Raw genomic sequence first — 21,689 nt, 5'->3', positions numbered from 1 at the left:
TTCCACATGATCTCACTCTTGTTGAATCTATAAAATTAACCTCATAGAACTAGAATATAGAGTAATAGTTCCCAAAGGCTGGGTCGTCGGGGGAAGGAGGGAATGGAGAGATGTTGCCCAAAGGCTATGTAATACAGTTTGAATGGAGGAATACGTTTAAGAGATCTATTGTATGGCATGGTGACTGTAGTTAATGAAGATATATCGTACTCTTGAAAAATGCACGGTGAATGATAAGTGGTCTTACCACAAAAATGATAACTAGGTGAGACAATACATTTGTTACTTAGGTATATTTAATCATTTCACAGTGTGTGTGTGTGTGTGTGTGTGTGTGTATTTATATAGTGTGAAATGTGTATGTGTATATATAGTTATACATTGCTTACAGTGGTGATATAGTCTGGGAAATTTGTCATCATTGCAAGTTCACTGTTGTGTGAGTACTGTAGAGTCTACTTACAGAAACCTAGATGGTATGGCTTACTCTACACCTACACTATGTAGTACAGTCTATTGCTGCTAGGCTACAAACCTGTACATTTGTTGAATACTGTAAGCAATTGTAACATGATGGTAAGTGTTTGTGTATCTAAACATATAAAAGGTACAGTAAAAACTACAGTGTTACAATCTTATTGGACCACCACTTGTACATGTGGTCTGTTCTTGATCTAAACTTTTTTTTTTTTTTTTTTTTTTTTTTTGAGACGGAGTTTCGCTCTTGTTACCCAGGCTGGAGTGCAATGGCGCGATCTCGGCTCACCGCAACCTCTGCCTCCTGGGTTCAGACAATTCTCCTGCCTCAACCTCCTGAGTAGCTGGGATTACAGGCACGCGCCACCATGCCCAGCTAATTTTTTGTATTTTTAGTAGAGACAGGGTTTCACCATGTTGACAAGGATGGTCTCGATCTCTTGACCTTGTGATTTACCCACCTAGGCCTCCCAAAGTGCTGGGATTACAGGCTTGAGCCACCACGTCCAGCTGATCTAAATGTTTTGAAGTGCAGTCAAAACTGCACTTCAAAACATCATGTTCTACGTGATAAATACATATAATTTTATCTGTCATTATAAATATTTGTAACAAAAATTGATGAACTCTGACTTTTCTGTTTGACCATTTAAATGATAACAGCTTTAGTTGAAATAAAACCCTATGAAAAACAAAAATGTTTTTTGTTCCCACTTCAAAATGAGGGTTCAAGATGCCTTTCTTGAAAGAGGTAAGCAATTGGTGCTCCCTACTGCCTATTTATGGGACTGCCAACCTGTGTCCTAGTTCTGACTCCAAGACAACCATAACGGGAGACAGAATACTTGGTAGGGATGCTTTTCTTCATTAAACTGTAAACCACGTGAGGACAAAGTCAGTCAGGATCCTTCTTTTACTGCAGTCATTTGCACGATATCTGATCCAAAGCAGGTATCTTGTAAATCCTTGCTATGTGAATTAATTAAACCTTAAAATTTAATATTGGTTGTACTGTATTTTAAATTTTTGTTGGTGAGAAATCTGATAAATGTTATAAAAATGATCAAATTTCTTACTAAATAACATGCATTTAAAAAGTCTCACATTACAGTTAGGTAGAGTTAATAGAGACTCCACAATGTTTCAAATATAGTGTTGGTTTTTAGACTGTTAATAAAGATACATTTCTGAGTATCCTCTCAGGAAAAATGGATGCCCTCTGAATACATCAATATGACAGTTATGGATAGAAAGAAAAATTCTACCAGGTATACACTATTTTATTTTTAGGTTGTTAAACATCTAAATGTATGAAAATAAGCCCATGTGGAAATACCCTGATGTTTAGCTCTGTGAATGAAAATTTCATCGTGAGTAATATGAATGCATAGCTCTATGGTATTATCAGTGTCAATTAGACTCTAGGCCACACTTTCATTTTATAAGTGGAGAAATGAGAATCTCTGGAATTTTCTAGCTCTCACTCGGCCTGATTCAGTGATTTTAGTTTCCACCTGGTCCCTCCAGGCATGCATTATCCTTGCACTGGATGAGAAATATTAATCTCTGGGTCAGTATGCCAAAGAGGCTCAGCACACTTTGAAGTACAAGCTTTAACAATTTGGGCAGACCACAAGATACGCATAATGAGCTAAATCTCTTTTCATACATTTTACAAGTATCTGACTTCTTTGAATGGATTTCTGCTTTATATAGATCAGCTTCTTGAAGTAATTAGAAAGCTATACATTTTATTTAAAAAGTGCCTACATTTAAAAACTCTCAGATTTATTTTTGAACAGTTATGTTAGGATCAGAAACACAGGGCTGTATGAGTTGGAGAAGTGATGCTGTTTTAGCTAGAAAAAAAAATGCTGCTCTTATTTTTCTACATACTGCACATACCTGCTGGCCCAGTATATACCATCTGGTAGAAAGAGAGGTTGAGATAGCCATTTATTCACAGTCAAACTCGTACATGAAGATGAGCTGACTGTAATTGCTTTGTAGGACAGGCCACAAGTATTCCTGAGAGTCACACCGATGGTACCTATATAAATTATAATGCATTTATTATAATAAATAAATAAAAAGGACAGTGGCCACTTTCTTGTATTTAAAAGTGTTTCAGTAAGGATTGGGGAATCATTCCAAGATAGGTAGATTCATGTTATTGACCAGTTGTGTTGAAAATGGAAGATGTCATAGGGTGAGACTATAGAATGTATTCTGGAAATGATACTCAATTTTAACTAAGGAAACTCTTATCATTAATCTTCAAGAGAAGAGGGATGTTTGCTAAGAAAATGTCAAATAAGATCATTATAATGTTAGGGCTGCTGATAAAGGAAGCGGATCATGAGAGCCTACTTAAAAGGAAAAGAAACTTGTTTCACTGCTGGGGAGTGGGTCCTTTATTAACTTTACAAGAAAATGAGAACCCTTCTGAGTATTCCATAGAGTCCAGTGTCAAAGTTCGAGGCAGTAATATAGTGATCATGACAGTATCATATCCAAAGCATAAGAGTTAAAGTTATTCTCTGTCACCTAAGATCAGGTTATATCTAAAGTTGACATGCATTTATTGGAGACATATTTCAACAGGGACATTGGCAATCCAGAACATATCTACAGCAAGGCAAGCGAGATCAGGAAGTAAGACAAGCCATATCATGGGAATAGCTAAAATATTTAGAATATTTAAGAATACACATGGCATTTATGAAACTTTTTTTGATCCCTGAAAGAAGTGAGGCTTGAAAACCCAGACCATCAAGACCCAACTTCTGATCTACCTGGATCAAATCCTGTCCTGCTCTATGTTCTTCCTGCCTCCCAAAAAGATGATTACAATGACAAAATTTCACTCAGTATAGATACTAAATGTACTCTTGACACTGCTACTTAAATGATTATATATTGTCATTCATTCCATTTTTATTGATAGTTCATGATATAAAATACTTCCTATTTAAAATGACAAACATCTCAATGCTCTATTTACACAATGATATACTATGTATACACTTATGTGAATAAAAATCCTCTAGATATTTAAATGGCCATTGAACCTGCGCTTAATACAACAATATAAAATTGAAGCCACTTCTTTCAGGGAAAGAATGCATAACAAAAGTATGGAGAGAAGAAAGAAGTTATTACTAGTTATATTCAAATTCTCTTTGAAGTAAGAAGATCTATCCTGTTTCCTGTCCCCCACATGCGTGAGTTTATATATAATTTATATATAATTACCTTATATAATTATATATTTATTATATATAATTATGCATAGGATTTGAACAAAATGAAATATGATTTTTCTTCTGTGAAAAGTGTTTGTGTAAATGTATGTATATATATATTTTGAATAAAATAAAACACTTATAAATTTTTGTAAGCATAAGAGACAATGAGAGAAACATAAATTCCCTTTCTACCAAAAAGTTCCTAATCAATAGCTAAGTAGTTCCATTTTGCTCAACTTGTAAGAAAGAAGTTGAAATTACTTGGATGAAACTAGTAATAATTTTATTCTTTCTCCCTTAAGTGAAAGTTAGGAGAGCAAGCATCCAGCTCTAATTACTACAGATCTGCATTTAGCGTGTTAAAGTTCTTGGATCCAATGAGATTGAAGAATGATATTTCTAGAGTTTATCCTGATGGTTTATGCCAGAACACCAAATCTTACCACTGTTGTTTCTGAGTGTGTTTAAAGGGACACAGTGTTATCCTATGCCTATGTGACAAACACATAAAGTCAACCTAAAAATTATTTAATGTAATTGCCTTATTTTCTGGGGAACCTTTCCCCAACTCTGTGTATCTCTCTGTATCCCCACTATTTGTTTAGGACTTTGTAAATTAGATTTTTAAAGATGGTTTTTAGAGCAGTTTTAGGCTCACAGAAAAATTGAGAAAAAGTTACAATGTTATCCCATACACTCCCTGAAACACAAATGCACAGCCTCCCCATTATCAGCATCTTCCACATTAGTGGCACATTAGTTAAAATTTATGACCCTGCATTGACATATTATTATCACACAAGGTCAGTAGTATACATTAGGGTTCATCCTTGGTGTTTTACATTCTGTGAGTGTGGACAAATGTATAATAACATGCATCGGCAATTATAGTTTCACACAGAGTAGTTTCACTGCCCTAAACATCTTCTTTTTCATGCATTCATCCTGACTTCCCCCGACCCCTGGCCACCAACGGATTTTTCTAATGTTCTCACAGTTTTGTAGAACTTCATTATTTTACTTATGGAAATACTTCTCTATATTATGTCAGGGTAGTCACCAATACTAAAAGTGCTGATGAGAAAAATGTACCTTCAAGAAAAATTACAGAGGTGTCATTACAATATCTTGTCTAATTACACAAGATCTATTACTGCTTTCTTTTAGGCTCACGCTTATTATAGCCTGAAGAAATTGACAGAAATAATGAATGTTCTTTTGAAGAAGTCATCATTTTTCAGATAAGGAGCATAAATAGTAATCCTTTGCACATATGTGATACTTTATAATTTGAAAGAACATTTCACTAGCATTATCACATCATTTATATTCTGATTCTTTTCATGAGGGAGATATTGAGCTATTGAGATTCATAAAGAATATCTCAAAAAGAGTATTGGGCTTAGAGATTGTCAGATTTTAGTTATCAATATATAGTTGGTTTATATAACAAGAATATTGTAGCTCTTTTAAAGAATCCATTAAATTTTCTTTTAAAATGTGGATGCTTTAAAAATATTTTTAATGAATTAATCACTTGCCCTTTAAAATAGTTTTTGAAACACAAGTGATTTTTGAAACATAAAACTTCATACCAGTTGCAACTTGTAAAAGGTGTTTTTGTTTGTATGCTTGTTATGGGAAGATGTATTGTTGTATAATAACTATAAAGCTTTGACCATTGTATTTTATCCTAGAGAAATTCTATTAAAGTGCAAAGTCTATGCAACATAATTTCAAAATAAATTTTTTATGTTTCTTATAACTTCTTTTTAAAAAATTATTTCCTTAGTTCTTGTAAACTATGTACCATACCTTAAGTGTTTCCATGCTTTTTTTAGTCTGTCCTGATCCATTAAAAAATGGAAAACTCCTCCTTGACCTCTGCTGTTTCACAGTCTTCCCCCCGCCCTCCCCACCTTGCTCCTGAGTGTCAAACACAAAATCCTGCTCAAAGGAAAGAGGAATGGGAGAGAACGGTAGCCAAACCAGAATCCTCTTTGGTGGGTATATTAGTTTGCTAGGGCTGTCATAACAGAGTACCACAGACAGAATGGCTTAAACAACAGAAATTAATTTTCTCACCGTTATGGAGATCTTCGAAGTTCAAGATCAAAGTGACAGCGTTGGTTTCTGCTCAGACCTTTCTCTGTGGCTTCTAGATAGCTATACTCTTGCTGCACCTTCACATGGCTCTTCTCTGTGTACAGCGTGCCTGGTGTTTCTGTGTGTGTCCACATTTCCTCTTCTGATAAAGACACTAGTCAGCTTGGAAGGAGCCCACTCTTAAAGCTCATTTCACTTAATCTAAAGGTCCTATTTCCAAGTATAGCCACATTCTGATGTACTGGGGGGATAGAGCTTCAACATAAAAATTTGGGGGGTGGGTAGAAAAAACCATTTAGTTTATAACAGAGAGCAAAGGAGGACAGAGGTGGGTAAACTTTACATTTTTTAATCTAACGGATAAATGCATTCAGTCACCAGCTAATTTCTGTTTGAACAGGTCAAATCTCTCTGTCATTTTGGAACTCAAAAGCATGCTTATGTCACAGGAGAGGGTATGACTCCATTAGAGATTATCTAATTAATATTGTCTTTCTTCAGTGGATTTTCCCAAGCATGGGAAATAAAGGAAGAAAGGAGAACAAAAGAAATCAAAATAAAGCAAAAAAGCCCCTTTTAGATGGCTTAGACAGGACTGGAGATACCACGAAACTGAGGCTCAGAAAGCCTACAAGCTTCTGGTTGACATGGAAATCGTCACATAGTTCTTTGGCATTGATGTGCCAGAGTCCCAGGCAAGTGCCCCCTTAGTTTGTGTTAGTGCACTCCTGTGCAGGGAGGGGAACGTAGGTAACATAACTCCAACTAATTCTTAGACAGAAGAATGAAGAGGCATTGTTGCCTGAACTTCACCTTTTCCTAAGAAAGTCTATGCAAAATGTTATGAACTTGAAAAACTTCTTGTGGTTAGGTCAGGCGTATTTGTGGATCATATCTGGGTGGTTACCCATATTCTTTTCAAAGCACATCGCACCACATGGCTTTGTCTTCTGACAAACTTGTGAAATAAGTATGATGATTCAAGTTTTAAATATGATAAGTCCAACACTCATAGAAATGAAGGAACTTTCTGCTTTTCATTCAACTAATAAATGGCACAGCCAATACGGAAACTCAGTGTCTGGTATCAAAGCTCTGAGTTTTCATTTGTCTTACTGTATTTCTCAGAAAATGTGATGTCATCCAGGTCTCATATGACACAATTGTTTCTAAAAACTTTTTCCTGAAGCTTGTTTCTCAACTGTCCACTGCAGTTTTTGAGAGAAAAAATGAACCAGACCTAAGAAGCGTGGGATCCTGTCACCTTTCCTTTCTTGGCCCCCACCAACTATAGCCTCTGGAACCAAGTCACCACCGCGCCACCTAGTGGCGGTATTCTCTAATTGGAGGTTAAGTACAACGTCAGGAAAGCAACCTGAAAGTTGAAACACAAAAACGTGCATAGTTTCAATCTGTAGTCCCACGTTAACCTGTAAAGAGGACCGAATAACATTCTTTGAAATGTGCTGGGTTTTATGGAACAAAGAGTATGGAGGTCCTGTACTTAGAATTCCTGCCATTGGGTCATCTTTTAGTTCAGGCTGTCTCACTAGTACCTCTTTGAATTCTAGATTTCATTCCTAGAATCACATGATTATGAAATTATTAGAATATTATAAATTGATTTTTGGATTCATTTAATAACACACTAGATGAATAAATACATGAGGCCACTACTCTTTGTAGGAAACTTTCCTGGCTGTTTCACTGGAATGTCTCCACTTTCTAAACCTCACTTGTCTTTCTGTTCTCATTTCCTAATGCATAGATCTGCTACTATTTATTTCCGTGGTATCATAACCACAGCTGACCCCTCCAGGTTGAGGGAAATTTACTATTCTTCCTTCCCCTCCCTTCCTTTTTCTTTCCTTTCTTCACCTTCCTTCGCTTTCTTTTGTAAGCTTTCTCTTCTTTTTTCTTCCATCTGTTCTATTTATTTCTTTCCTTTTCTTTCTCTTCCTTCCATTCCCTCTCTTCATTTTACTCCAAGTTCCTACACATGCTTCAAAGGGCAACAGAGTCGCTCCCAGGAAGTTCCCCTTGGTCCTGATTCTTATTCAATAAGGAGGAATTATCACTCAATCATATACCTCTTAGTATGGCAAACTCTTCAACTACAAAAACTATTAATTAATGTCTTTATCATTAGCCAATTAGAACATGGACAGAATTTAAGTGTTAGCTAAAAGACTACATGAATTACATAATTATTTCAGTGTCTGCTGTGTAATTAAATACTGAATATCCTATTTTGTCAACTTCACATTAACGTCTTTTTCTTTCTACCTTGACTGGCTCATTTATAGTCAATTTACATTAAAGATATATATGGAAGTTGGGAATACACGCAAAAATATGCTTATGGTTTCACTGACCTGTTTATGAGAAATTATATACTATATAAATTTTTTCTTTTGCTCGAAAAAAGACTATATGTGTCAGAAACTAAAACTTGTCGTCTCTAGCATAATATCTCCTTCACATATTGTTCTGCTCTCCCACACAGTAGTTTTAAATACAGCTTTTCAAAATTGAATGCTAGAAATTTGCATGCTGATTCTATTAGGGAAAATGGTCAGATTCTGTTCATGTTGAATACAAGCTAAATTGATGAGATGCTGTGACCCCTTTGCTACTTGGCTTCAAGTTAAGAGAACAGAATCAGCATCAAGATTGGCTTCCTTTTATAAAATGATGAAATTCAAATTAGAAAAATTCCAAGCTTCCTTTCAGCTTCATCTTTACTAATACAGACTTCCACTAAGGAGAAAAGAATTAAAAATGCCAAGCTGCAAAATATCTGAAAATGGTACAGTGCAGGGGAAACCAAATCAAATAGTAACTGCTTTATCAACAATTGAACCTCATGCTTCAAAACTGAAGTTTAGGCAGGTAAAAGAATTTAAGGCAAAGAGGAGACAGGACGCATACTAAACAGTGGATTTTTCAATTGTTCTTGAAACCGACCCAATTCTTTATTTTATTGTTTGCAGAAGGGCATGAAAATCAAAACAGGAAATGAATCAAAATTATTTTCCTTTCAAATAAAGTAGCAGGCCACACACACACACACACACACACACACACACACACACGCAAAGTTAAGAGAAAATGAACTAATGGTTTTTCTAGTTGATGATCTGAAAATAAATTGTTTATTCATTTGACATTTCCAAAAAATAACTTTAATAGAATGGGTCTATAAAAAAGGAAGTAGGGTGGGGCACTGTGGCTCATGCCTGTAATCCCAGCAGTTTGTTGGTTCAAGGAGGGTGGATCACAAGGTCAGGAGTTTGAGACCAGCCTGGCCAATATATTGAAACCTCATCTCTACTAAAGTAAATACAAAAATTAGCTGGGCATGGTGGCACGTGCCTATAGTCCCAGCTACTCAGGAGGCTGAGGCAGAAGAATCGCTGGAACCTGGGAGGTGGAGGTTGCAGTGAGTCAAGATCACACCACTGCACTCCAGCCTGAGTGACAGAGCAAGACACTCTGTCTCAAAATAATAATAATAATAATAATAATAATAATAATAATAAAGTAGATAGCCTTCTTTCTAGTAAATGTAGTATGTGCAGAACCACATATATGAGACTAAATCATATACGTGTCACTAAGTATTCATCAAACAGCATTTTGTCTAAGGCTTTAAGCAAGATGCTGACACCATCTGGTTATGAACTAAACAGGAACCCTGACCTTCTAGAATGTATCAAAACAATGGATTTACTGTTAAATGATTCACATGTAATTCTCAAAGTATTATCATCAGAAAGAAGCATTAGCATTTTTCTTATATTCGTCAAGTCCCAGAATACCATTTGTTTGCTGCACTTCATACATGTTAATGATATTTATCAAGTTAAAATATATTTGAATTTCTACACAATTGGTTCTCAACTCAAAAAAAAATAGTATCTCTTACACTCAACAGAAAATCACTATTTTTTGTAAACTAACTTAGAATGTGAAGAGGAGACTGAATCATACCTGTGTTTATTCTGTCATATTGTAGGCTTCTTGAGATTGTATGCTTCAGTTTATGTTTTTTAAATGTTTTTTCCTCCATCTTTCACCAATGAGTGAATATTTTCTGAAAAATTAAATGATTATTTTTCAGACTACTGATCCATTGATTATTAGCTGTAACTTTTAACTTTCGATTAAAAAAATACTTCACGAAAGAAAAAAGAAAATGTAAAGAGTTGGGTTAAGTTCTGAATTTTGTTAGCTATGTTGATTCATAGAAAGTCTAGTGCTGGAAGCTATCTGTAAAAAGTTTCATACGCCATTACAAAGGCTATCTCATCAAACTGCTCTAGACATGGAACAGGCTAGATGCCTCCATTCATTGACTCATTTACAAACAGCTATGGAGGAGCTACTAGGTGCTAGATGCCAGCGACTGTGCAAGCATCTTATTTCAGTGAGAAATAAGACAGAGGCTGGAGTCTCAAATAAGTTCTATATAGTAAGGTCATAATTGCAAATACACATGATACGTAATACAAAGTGATTGTTAAGACAGCCACAGTTAAATAGCTATGATGGGAGTCAGAAGAGAAAGAGAGAATTTTCAGATGACAGGATCAGAGGGGATGTTGTGAAGGGAGTTGAATTTGAAATAGATCTTCAAGAACAGGAGATTACCTGGATTTGCAGATATAGGCAGGAGGACTTGCCACATGTGAAAGCACAGCAGTAGTAACCACAAATGAAATAACTATAAATTGTAATGAAATCTGTGAGAAGTGATACAATATATATCAATTAACCTAATACAATGGATGAGCATATATGAGGTGATTTAGCAATCTGATGGTAAAGATAGAGAATGAAAATTATCCACATATATCTGAATCCTTCTTTTTATGGACTCATAGTCAAACACTGTCCATGGGAAGATAGGTAGATAAAACACATGTTTGGAGAAAATTTTTATTGTTCTACCATTTCTGTAGGATCTGCAAAGATGCTTTGAGGGAGAGACTTGCCATCTTTCAGTTTGTTAGAGAAAATTAGGATCAAATCGTAAGTTCTGAATCACAAATGAATTGAACTTAAAATGTGCCTTAGGAAGGAGTATGGCTAGTGAGTTTCAGAGTTGGATTGGCCTCCACCTGACGTTTCACCCATTGTTCTCTTTGCCCACAAATGCCAATTCTGCTTTGAAAAATACAGTATTTTCTCCATTCACCATCTCTAGTTAAGACCATTAGTGCAGCTTACTCTGTTTTTATCCTGTTCATATAAAAAAGAATCACCCCTTTTTTGCCTTTGCCGTCTCTTACATTGCTAATGCCTGCTTTATAGAATCAAGAGCAAAGTACTTCCTACCTGCAACCAAAATGTCTAAAAGCAGAGAATTCACTCTAGTAGGTAAGCAAAGTGAAAACAACTATTATATTAACTGAAGCATATTGGTCATTCATTTAATTAATGGAAAATATGCCAAATTAAAGTAAAAGCCTATTTTATTTTGTGTTTTGAGACAGGGTGTCTCTCTGTTGTACAGGCTGGCATACAATGTCAAAATCTTGGCTTACTGTAACCTCTACCTCCCAGGCTCAAGCTATCCTCCTACCTCAGTCTCCTGAAGAGGTGGGACTACAGGTACCTGTCACCATACTTGGGTAATTTTTGTATGTTTTTCTAGAGACATGGTTTTGCCATGTTGCCTAGGCTAGTCTCAAACTCCTAGGATCAAGTGATCTGCCCACTTCAGCCTCCCAAAGTGTTGGCATTACAGGTGTGAGCCACCATGCTTGGCCTATAAAAGCCTATTTTAGCTAGTCATTCTTAATCTACAAAAGCATATAAATCATAGGGAAGGCACTCACTCTGGCAAACAGGGCAGATCACCAGACTGGAGACGGGGTTCTAATCCTTATTCTCCTGTTATCTAGCTCCATGGTCTTGACGGGGTTAATTCCTCCACCTGCTCAGCCTTGCTTTTTTGATCTGTAAAATGAAGAGTCAAACTATATATTTGCAATTCTAGATTTCAAGGATTCTATGATCATGATGAAGGCAGAGCTTATGAACTTGTTTTTCAGTACCTTTTATGAAATTAAACAATTGAATCTGTGATCTCTTTGTCCAGATGATAGTATATCCAAAAATATGATACAAGTAAATGATATTCCCAGGACATTAGAAATAAAGCATAAAGTTAACCGGATCTCTCTTTGGTGGTGAAGGTATTTACTTTGAATTCTCATTCTGAGGACATTTCATCACAGCAAGAAGCATTGCAGCAAAGATATTTTAAAAACACACACAGCTCTGGTTTTTCAGTGCCATCAGAACTGTTTGTCTAGCAGATTATTCTTAAGGCTGTTGAAATGAAAGTGGCGGGAGTGACAGTACATGCAGGCTTGACTGAGCCTGAGTAGGAAACACCTGTGAGATGTGACTTTCTAGCTCTGCTAGGGATATGATGTCAGGTCTCAGCCTACTCACTGCTGGGTATCTTCATGTTTTGGGGGCTTCTTTGCTTTGCTCTTTTAAAAAAATTCTTACTTGCTCTCCAGGTTCATAAAAAGGATTTGGGGTGTCTGCTATATTCACCTCAACATCTCAGCAATTCTGCACCACAGGTGCTCTGATGTTTGCTTTAATATATATCCCTTGTACTGAGGTCCAAGGTAATTCTGGTGGTCTAACCAGGACATATAAGATGGGGTAAGTAAACGTATTTATTCTCATCCCCCTCTTCACTCAAGGAGTCCATTTTGGGATTGCCTATTTAATGGGTTCTTCATTGATTTTCTTCCTTCAGTAATTTTTCAGAAGAAGGAGCCATTCTTTTATATAGGATTAGTGAACTTATGGTATATCCTTACAGGCATCCTTGTTGTCTGAGCCTGGGTAGGTAAATTTGCACTTCAGAATTTATGTTTTTTAAGATTTGAAGTAAAACTGTTATTAGTAATTTTACTCTATATTGGAGGTCTGTAGTCTACATTTAGCTAGCACATTAATTGTACTTGAACCAGAGATTTTCCCCCTTAATTCATTACTTGAAGTAATACATGTAGAAAAAAAAAGTCTCACCTACCTTTCCTTTCCTTTCCTTCCTTCCTCCCTTTCCTTCCTTCCTCCCTTTCCTTCCTTCCTTCCCTCCCTCTCTTTCTTTATGAGATGGAGTCTCGCTCTGTCGCCAGGCTGTAGTGCAGTGGTGCAGTCTCGGCTCACTGCAACCTCCACCTCCTGCCTTAGCCTTCTGAGTAGCTGGGATTACAGGCACATGCCACCATGCCCAGCTAATTTTTGTATTTTTAGTAGAGATGGGGTTTCACCATGTTGGCCAGGATGGTCTCGATCTCCTGACCTCATGATTCATCCGCCTCAGCCTCCCCAAATGCTGGGATTACAGGCATGAGCCACCGCGCCCAGCCCCAAAAGTCTATTTCTTGTATCTCTGCTCCCCAGCCATCCCAATCCCTTCCCAGGAGCCAACACTATTACCAGCTTCTTGTGTAAGCTTCAAACCATTTTCCAATCATACATAATACACACAAATACCTATTTGTTTATATGTGGCAGTATCCAGCCTATCATTAATTATTTCCAGTAATATTTTCCCTCAAATATGATTCCTTTCAGTTCTTAGATTTGTACTGGGTTTAAAAATTATTTATATTTTTATACCAATATTTATAGTTTATTATGTTCTTCTTTTTCATTGAGATATCTTTTCCCTAGAACACATTTATAGTAGCCGTTTTAAAGTTCTCATCTGCTGGCTGAGCATGATGGCTTACGTCCATAATCTCAGCACTTTGGGAGGCTGAGGCAGGTGGATCACTTGAGCTCAGAAGTTCAAAATCAGCCTGGGAAACATGGCAAAACCACATCTCTACTAAAAAGACAAAAATTGGCAGGGTATGGTGGTACACGCCTGTAGTCCCGGCTACTCCCGAGATTGATGCAAGAGAATTGATTGAGCTGGGGCAGTGGAGGTTACAGGGAGCAGTGATCCTGCTGCTGCACTCTAATCTGGGCAACTGGAGAAACCATGTCTCAAAAAGTTACTTCTCTTAATTTTAACATCTATGCCACCTTGTGGTCTTTTCTACTGCCTGCTTAATTGATTATGAGTTACATTGTCCTGCTTACATCCATAGTTTGTGATTTTTTTTTATGGTATGTTAGACATTTATATGATACAGTGTAGAGTGTATTACATTATCTGCTAATATGGGTTGTTTTGTTCTGCCATTTGGATTAATAACTGATAAATCATCTTGATGTTGTCATGCCGTGTGTGTGTGTGTGTGTGTGTGTGTGTGTGTGTGTGTGTGTGTAGGTGTAGGTCTTGTCTTGACTGTTTTGATTCTGTCTTTAGTCTGGGGGAGGAGGACAAGCTCACTTAGAGTGTCGTCATTAACCTGAACCTGTAGCCTCTCTGAGGTCTTCACTGAATGCCCCCTTTGCTTAGTGAGGTCTCTGCTTTCTGACTTGCCTGGAAGTTTATCATCTCCTAGCCCTGCATGGCCACAGCCATCTCCATTCAGCTCTCAATCCTGGAGCAGTGATTCTTTGCTGGGCCTTAACGAGTCTCATCCTCAGCATGTGCTTGTCTCTCGATAAACCCAGGATCCTCAGGAGATCTGCCTGCAGTCTCCTGCCCCTGATTCCATCCAGTGCCTTTCACTGGCACCTTGCTCCACAAATTCAAGTCACTTTAGGAGTCTCGCACTCCAGTGTCTGCCTCCTCCGCTTCACCAAACCACAGTGCTGTTCTTCAGTTTTGCCTTCCCACTTCAGGGTTGGAAAGTGCCCCTTGAAGAAAGCCAGAACAACACAGAGCCAAGCAAATACATGGTGTTTACCTCATGTATCTGCCTTCTCTCAAAGATCAAACACCCACAGTTCCAGTTGACAAGTACCTGGAAACTGTTGCCTCCTATACCTTACCTGGTTTTATAATTGCTTACATTGGGAAATTAAGTTTGATTGTCAGTTAGTTTGACTTCATGGGAGTTGACACAAAAGTTTTAAAAATCAGGAAATTTTGACCAGGCACGGTGTCTCATGCTTGTAATCCCAGCACTCTGGGAGGCCAGGGTGGGTGGATCACCTGAAATCAGGAGTTCAAGACCAGCCTGGCCAACATGGCAAAACCCCGTCTCTACTAAAAATACAAAAATTAGCCAGGTATGGTGGTGCACACCTGTAACCCCAGCTACTTGGGAGGCTGAGGCAGGAGAATTGCTCCAACCCAGGAGGCAGAGGTTATAGTGAACCAAGATTGTGCCACTGTATGCCAGCCTGCGCAGCAGAGTGAGACTGTCAAAAAAAAATTAGGAAATTTCAAGTAAAAAAAACATGTTTTTAGCCTTAGCTGATAATTTCTGGTACCTTTTAGTGTATGAAATATGACTTTCCAAAAAGTAGAAGAATGTTTAACTTTAAATATGGGCATTTGACAATACCCCACTTTCATCCTTATCTTAGGAAAGGAAGGCAGAGGCAGAGGCACTAGAAGCACATATCTTGTCATGATTTTCAAGTTCAGTCATAGTGAGACACATGGTTGCATGTTGTGCACATGCTCACTTGGTAAGAACCAAAGTGTTTTCAATGGAGAATTGTGCTGCTCCTCCAATGTCTGCTCTAGATATCATCTCTAGAACACTCATGAAAATTATTTTGATGATAACAGTGAATTAAAATATAATATATCCCCACATCGCTGGCCTTCTCATGCCTCACTTCTATACTTACAGCCTTCTGGCTAGAGGCTGAGGCTGAGTCCAATGGTATTGTGGTATAATGCCTCATTAGGAGGTGATAAGAAGCTGAAATTACCACATCACTTATCTCCAATTGACGGCGCCAAATTCCACTACCAGAGAAAGAAAAGTGATCTGATATCTCTGTGTTCTCTATATATAGATGGCCAAATTGAGCCTTAAGCAAGATAGTCTTGATTAACCTGTCACAGGTAAGAGATCCTCATGACACATTATGTGAAGTCCACAAGCACAGTGACTTTTCTCTGCCTGCTGCTCAGGCTACTGCATTGTCATTCGTGGTATCAGTTGTCACCTGAAATTGTAACCAGGAGTAAGGAAAGTGAGTAATAACTCAGGTACCATATGCCTGACACACCTTATCTAGTCTAATAACCACAACCTGGCCAGATGCAATGACTCATGCCTGGAATCCCATCACTTTGGGAGGTCAAGGAAGGCAAATCCCTTGAGATCAGGAGTTCGAGACCAGCCTGGCCAATGTAGTAAAACCCTGTCTCTACTAAAAATACAAAAATTAGCTGGGTGTGGTGGCATACACCTGTAATCCAAACTACTCAGGAGGCTGAGGCACAAGAATCACCTGAACCCAGGAGGTGGAGGTTGCAGTGAACAGAGATTACACTGCTGCACTCCAGCCTGGGCAACAGAACAAGACTGTCTAAAAAAAAAAAAAAAAATCAACCTGATAGTGATGATATAATTAACCTTAACTTGCAGATATGAAACTGAGTTTCAGAGAAGTTAAGTAATTTGCTCAAGGTCAAAAATCAAGCATTTGAATATTTTTGTCTATCTACTTCCAAGTCCACATTTCCAGCACATCACAGGTCGCATTGTTTTATGATGGGATAAATTTACCTTGTTTCCTTGTCAGATGTTACAAAGAATGTGTTAACAAAGAACTTTTATTTTTAGAGGAATTGGCTTGGTAGTTTTCCAGTAAAAATTATTTCAAAAGTGTATAAACAAAGGTTTCCATATATGCAGAGTATTGTTGTCGTTGTTATAAAATTAGACTTGTTCTAGTCAAAGTAATCCTACTTTTTTAAAAATTTAATTCATTTGAGATAATGTAATTTGGCATTTTCTTTGCCTCTTGTCAGGATGGAAAACAATAGTTCTCTTGCTTGATTTAGTATCCTGTATCTGACAACACAGTGAACAAAGTAGCAGCTAATATAGCAAGGATTTTCAAGTTCTCTGCATCCAAGGCCATTAATGAAATTAGCAAACCAGAAACTTCACAGCCAAATATCCAGTGATGATAACCAAAGAGACTCTGTCTCTGGAGTTGTTGGATGAAAATTGTGCTGAAGGAATCCCCAATTGTTTTGTCTTTCTTTCTTTCTTTCTTTCTTTCTTTCTTTCTTTCTTTCTTTCTTTCTTTCTTTCTTTTTTTTTTTTTTTGAGACGGAGTTTCACTCTTGTTACCCAGGCTGGAGTGCAATGGCGCGATCTCGGCTCACCGCAACCTCCGCCTCCTGGGTTCAGGCAATTCTCCTGCCTCAGCCTCCTGAGTAGCTGGGATTACAGGCACGCACCACCATGCCCGGCTAATGTTTTTTTTTGTATTTTTAGTAGAGACGGGGTTTCACCATGTTGACCGGGATGGTCTCCATCTCTTGACCTCGTGATCCACCCGCCTCGGCCTCCCAAAGTGCTGGGATTACAGGCTTGAGCCACCGCGCCCGGCCTATTTCTTTCTTTCTTATATAAATCCACATCAACAAGGTTGCACAGCAAAAAGAGAAGGTGGTTATATACATTAAAAAGAGTTTAGATTTGGAGTTTTAATTGGAAAGAAAAGAACCAAAATCAGAGGCTCTTTTTTATCTGGTGTATGCATGAAAATCAATAATTTCTACATACCATATAGAAAATCATTAATCATAATTATGAATACGATAGGCAAAGTCTATTTCTCTGAATAATTTTTGTTTGCCTTTTAAATAATAATGTATTACCACTATTTCTTTCATAGAAAAGCTCTATTTTTGAAGTAACCTTTCATATGGGCTCTTTAATTTTAATAAATTATTTAATATGAATAATATAGCTATAAAATAAGACAAAAGTGACATTTGAGATTGTGTAACTTAGCATTCCTCTTTTACATTTAGAGAAACTGAAAGCATAAGAAAGAAAGAGGCCTTTCCAATTTGATCACAACTTAGAGATACACAGGAATAAAATTCAGATTTTATGATGTCTTTTCAACAAATCATTTTGTTGTAGTCAATTTTTTGTTAATACCCAGAACTGTTAAGAGTATGAGGGGAATGTAGTGATCGTGGTGGCTACCTTCAAGAAGCTTAAACAAATTCATATGTATTATAATGCCAGAGAGGGTCAAGTCATGAAGAAAAACCAAAGCAAGATCAAGGGTTAGGAAGTGACAGGAAGAAGTGCCAAATTACGTAAGGTAGTCAAGGGAGCTTTCCCTGAGGTACTTACATTTAAGCAGTAACCTGAATGAAATAAGAGATCAAACAATGTAAATATGTTATTGAAGCGATGTTCAAGAACAAGGAATATTGATTGTGAAGGATTTGAAATGGGACATGCTTATTGTGTTTCAGCGACAGCAAGGAGACCAGTGGCTGAGTACAATGAGTGTTCATTCATTGACTGCAGATTCACCCATGGGTTATCTCAGCCAGAGCAGTAAGGAGGAAATAGAGATCTACAAAGAGCAGGGTGGAGATGAATAATGGTCATGGTATCATGCAATTATATTAACCATACAGTGCTACCTACACGATCGCTATATTTCTGCTTGAGTTGGAAAGCATGCATTTGACAAGTGAGGTTCATGGGAGCAAAAGTGATTGTGAATCAACCACGTAACATTCTTTACCTCTGAAGAAATTTATTCAGAGCAGATGTCATACTAAAATGTAGAAGCCTTTAAAGTTAAAATTATCAAAGTTGTCTGTGAAAAGAAATAATCTCTAATAATTATATAGGCCTTTATAGTTATCAGAGAGCTATCATATTTGTTAAGTAATTTGATCGTTACAAGCCACTGAAGCTATATAGTAAATGTATCTTCAGTGTACAGTGGAGGAAGTTGAGGTTCAGAGAGGTAGACTGACTTGCTAAAGGGCAGGTAAAGAATTGTCAGTGAATGATAAATCAGAAATTTAGATAATCCGAATGATTTTCCAGAAAATATTTACTGTTTATTTCTCCATGTGTCCTGGACAATTCTTTTTTTCTATCCTGTTCATTTGATATCTTGGTATGATTATTCTGTAGAACCTTGCAAGTGATAGCTTTTAACTTGGGCAGTTTCACAAATGCTATTAGTAAATCAAACATGTAAGCATGAGCGTTGTGTAATGTAATGGTCTGGAATAGAAAATAAGGAGAATGTGTTAGTTGGAGACAGAATGGAAAATATTTTTTTGAGTAAGTTTTGTGATTCACAATGTTATATTTTCATCTTCAACAAAATTTGCTTGCAACCTACAAGTGAATGATTATTTGGTATTAAAATTGCCATACATAATCTGTTAGCTAATTATGTAGGAAAAACTTGATTTTGAAAGAAGAACAAAGATTTGGGGGAAGTAATATTTGTCATTTTACTTCATCTTCAACTCATTTTTAATCTGAGAATTATTGCTCCCAAGTTAATGTGATAGAAAAAAGGATTTTTGAGAAAATTAAATAGCGTGTCCAAGTTCATACAGGTGAAGCGACTGAGTCAGTACTGTCAATCAGTTATATCTCCTCACATAATCTTTACTATTTCCCTGACTTAAAATATTGCTATATTTATTAAAACAAGAGTAAACTGAGTGCTGAATTGCTGGGCTTTGTAAAAAACATCGAAGAGGATTATGTCCCTATGAGCCAGAGCTCACACTGTCTACTAAAGGAGCAAGAAAAACCATCGTGATTCAAGATAGAGCACATTAAATGCCAAAAGAAATGTCAAATACTATGAGAAGCTAAAGGAAGAAAAGTTTGCCATAACCCAAAGTGACTTGAAAAGGCATCCATTATGGTCCTGTCTGACAGAGAAATAGAACAGCTTGAGCAAAGCACCACCGCTTGAGGGTTAGAAAGTGGGGGCATTGCCAGAAATTAGTGTGTGATGAAAACAATGTTGGCAGTGGGAGTCAAACCTGAAAAGATGCAGCATTTTAGCCATAGATTCACTCAAATCTCTAAATTTCTGTCTATTTATACTTCATGATGTTTATATCATAAGGGGAATTCCATTCATATTGGTGTGGAAAGGGCCAAACTGACTGACAAAGTTAGAGGCTGGCTATAAAGCAAAGGATTTTTTTTGGGCAGTGGTGGGCCCTAAGAAGCTGGAAACTGTAGAAGATCAGTCATCTAAGTGCAGAGAGAAGAATGAGGAAGAAATTTAATGTGGGAGAGGAATTAAGGTAGAGTGTGAAACTATGAAGGTGGGGTGAGGGAGAATTCTAGGGAGAGTAGGTTGGAATCCCATGGGATAGGAAGAGACTAGAAGGGGTCCTGAGTGATCATCTTGGGCTTAAGTAGGCCTAGTTCCAGCATTCATTCATCATCTGGATTAGAATGAGTTGGAGTTTTTAACCTTTGAGGGCAAGGCTAGGGTGGATAGGTGTTTGGAATATGAAAAAGAATTGATCAAATATTGGCTTACACAGTGATAGAACAAAAACTCGGTTCTGCAAATGCTGCTAAAAGACTGAGCACTCAAAAATAATTTCGGAACACTATCAAAATATTCTTATTCCACTGAAGTCAAAGTCAGCATAAATTGAAGAATGGACAGATCTTAAAGTAATACTTATGAAAAATAGGCCTATCATTTCACATATCTACACACATGATGTGCACATAGGGCTGTTTCTATTTCAACAAATTTCCATGAGCTTTGCTATGATACCTACGTTGAACTCAGAGCTCAAGATTATAGAAGGAAGCAAAACTCATGAGTTGCAATATGACTAATGGTTAGCCTTCCAAAAGAAAAAAAAAATCCTTCTTAGACTGATTATTTACTCCTCTTTCTGTTATGTGAACTAGATCAAGGTGGTCTAGGATTTTATCACCTTTGACTTCAAGCCTGACTGTTTCCATTATACATTAGATTTGTTGTCAATGTGAACACACAGTTTATAACCACAGAATTCCTTCTGAATGTTTGTGATTGTCTAAGTCTTTGCCCAAAGGTTTAGATTATTTTTAAAATGTCTATATATTTGTAATCTGCCTTAGCTACAAGGTTCTGGATGTTGGAACAGATATATACATGTGTGACACAAGCAGTATTTAGTGCCTTGTTAAAAGAGTCATTGTATTTTTCCTGCTATGTGAAAACTCAATAATGATGAGTCGGAGGTTTTTAAAATTCTATACATTCATAACATGTATCCATATACATGATGTTTCTTAAAATAACTCAATTTATAGTTGAAAATGTGAAATTCAGAGAGTTGTAACCACTTACCTAAAGTCCCACAGCTAATATATGTGGAGCCAGAAGGAAAACCATGATTGGTTTTCTTACTCGATGCATAGGGCTTCGATTCCTTACTACAAAAAAAGAAAGATAATAGCAAATATAATACAAATTTTTTCATGCCCAACTCCATATTGAAATCGAAACTGCTCCTATATTGTAAAGTTTCTACTTAGCATGACTATGGAAGCTGGCTCAGTGCCATGAAGGTTTAGCTCCCGGTTTATAGGGAAGTCTGCCTGTGTCCACACAAGTGCCTGCAGCAAACTCCTGCCTTGTTTCCACCCGGAAATGTCTTGCCCTTGTCAGGTATTAATAGCTGCCTCATTTTCAAGGTCTGATTTTGCGTGGCCCTGCTGGAATTATATTGAATGGAAAACTCCACTTGGCTTTTCATTGCTGATTAGGACCTGGATGCTGTATAAGAAATACCCCATTTGTCAATTTAGTACTTCAAAGCCCAGTTCCTGCCTAATGCTGTTCCTGGCTCAGGACCCCAGGAATCTAGCTCTTGTGCAATCTTTCTGACTTTACTGTTCCAGGAGGGAATTTTCAACAAGTATGAAACAGACACCCGAGAGTCATTATTTATTAAATGAAAGCGTTATTTTTTTTTGATGTATA

At 37.1% G+C, this 21,689-nt stretch overlaps 1 protein-coding gene and 1 long non-coding RNA gene across 3 annotated transcripts in view; one reads left to right on the top strand and one right to left on the bottom strand.

The window, feature by feature from the left end:
• FGF12 (fibroblast growth factor 12) overlaps nt 1–21,689 on the top strand; it is a 594,839-nt gene that overhangs the window by 543,057 nt on the left and 30,093 nt on the right. The window lies entirely within an intron of this gene.
• LOC141585415 (uncharacterized) lies at nt 5,502–21,569 on the bottom strand. Its single transcript, XR_012518866.1, has 3 exons — nt 21,054–21,569; nt 11,675–11,795; nt 5,502–9,927 (listed from the first exon to the last, which is right to left on the bottom strand). It is a non-coding gene; the product is annotated as an uncharacterized LOC141585415 (long non-coding RNA).

This window comes from Saimiri boliviensis, chromosome 8, assembly GCF_048565385.1.
Source record: "Saimiri boliviensis isolate mSaiBol1 chromosome 8, mSaiBol1.pri, whole genome shotgun sequence".
Classification (NCBI taxonomy): domain Eukaryota; kingdom Metazoa; phylum Chordata; class Mammalia; order Primates; family Cebidae; genus Saimiri; species Saimiri boliviensis.
Note: the sequence above shows the minus strand (reverse complement) of the source record. Positions and strands in the feature narration are given on the sequence as shown.